Source organism: Belonocnema kinseyi, chromosome 10 (genome assembly GCF_010883055.1).
Source record: "Belonocnema kinseyi isolate 2016_QV_RU_SX_M_011 chromosome 10, B_treatae_v1, whole genome shotgun sequence".
Classification (NCBI taxonomy): Eukaryota; Metazoa; Arthropoda; class Insecta; order Hymenoptera; family Cynipidae; genus Belonocnema; species Belonocnema kinseyi.
The window spans coordinates 2,804,290-2,806,066 of record NC_046666.1 but is presented as its reverse complement, the minus strand read 5'-3'; the positions used below and the strand labels follow the sequence as shown (position 1 = coordinate 2,806,066).

Genomic DNA, 1,777 nt, shown 5'->3' with positions numbered 1-1,777 from the left:
TTTAATTAATTCTAAATAATTCCTTAAACCTCTTTTTGAATTTTTATGAATTTCATCGAATTCTTTTCGTTTATTTTGAATTTCCTCTAAATTCATTTCAAGTTTACGGAAATTAATGAAATTTGTTGATTTTTTCAATAATTGTCCGATTCCTTTCAATTTAACTTGAATGGTTCTAAAATCTTTTGAATTAATCTTGAATTTGTAACCCTTTGAGCGCAAAAAAGTGTCCTATGAGCGAGTCAAAAATACTCTTTGTTGGCTATATTTTATTCCATAGGGAATGTGAGGCATGGTTACATCTCAAAACAATATCAAAACTCTAATCAATCTTTATCAAACCGGTTTTGATTTGATAATAAGTTTCTGTATCATTGTCCTCATTGATGTCAAATTAGAAATTCAGTCTTACTGTGATCTAGAAACTATAAATTTTGGGATAGTATAATTTCACAAAATAATGGCGGATTAATCTTTCAAACGTTGCTACTATATAATCGATACTTAAGTCGCAAAAAATACTGACGGATTGATTTGATTGTCATTATCTTCAACATCACTTCCTACTCAGCGAACACGTTCTGTAACTGTTCCAGATCAAAAAAGAAACCGTATTTTATAACAGTTGTTACAAGATGGTGACAGAACTGTTCTAAAACAAAAAGGTGAAAATGTTCTAGAACACTGTGACAAAATTGTGCACGAACTATTCTAGAACAAAAAGGTAACAGTGTTCTAGAACACTGTGACAAAATTGTGATAAAACTGCTCTCGAACTATGTGACAGCACTGCACTGTAACAGTTGTTATGGAATTTTTCTAAAACAAACTGATCATAGACGCTCTATAATATTTTTTTGAAGTTTATTCTAGAAATGTTCTAGAAGTTTTCTAGAACGAATTAGGAACAAAGACTAGTTCGCTAACACTATGTTCGAGCTGACCCTTGCGAATATCTCTAATGTGAATATCTCGGACGTATAATTTTTGTTAGTTGGGACTGCGCACGCGCCATCCCGGATCAAAATGTATCCATGGGAATTTCAAAATTTCCGCCTCGCAGTATATTCCGACGGGTCATCCCTGGAATAACCCGGGAAATAAATGGCGTCTAATCAAATATCCCGGGATATCCTGTTGCTGTGAGGGGTACATAACACTGTTCCATATTTGATGAATAACAGTTCTAGAACATGTTATAGAATTGTTCTAGATTTTTCAGAACGCAGCGTACCAAAGTTCTAGAATTTTTCTAGACATGTTACAGATCGATTGCGACAGCGTTCTAGATCTGTGCAGCATTTGTAATTAAGTTCTAGAATTGTTCTCGAAATGTTACAGATCGGTTGTCACAGAGTTCTAGATTTGTTACAGAATTATTACATAACACTGGTAACGGAGTTCTAGAATTGTTCTAGAACTGTTATAGAATTGTTCTAGATTTTTTAGAACGCAGCGTACCAAAGTTCTAGAATTTTTCTAGACATGTTAGTGATCGATTGTGACAGCGTTCTAGATCTGTTAAAGATTCTTGATACACCATTTGTAGATGAGTTCTACATTTGTTCTAGGTATGTTACAGATTGGTTGTCACACCGTTCTAGATCTGTACAACATTTGTAATTAAGTTTTAGAATTGTTCTCGAAATGTTACAGATCGGTTGTCACAGAGTTATAGATTTGTTACAGAATTATTACATAACACTGGTAACGGAGTTCTAGAATTGTTCTAGAACTGTTATAGAATTGTTCTAGATTTTTTAGAACGCAGCGTACC

At 33.5% G+C, this 1,777-nt stretch overlaps 1 pseudogene; it reads left to right on the top strand.

Annotated features, from left to right (window-relative positions):
* Positions 1-849: 849 nt before the first annotated feature.
* On the top strand, positions 850-1,020 carry LOC117182394 (annotated as a pseudogene).
* The last annotated feature ends 757 nt before the right edge of the window (positions 1,021-1,777 follow it).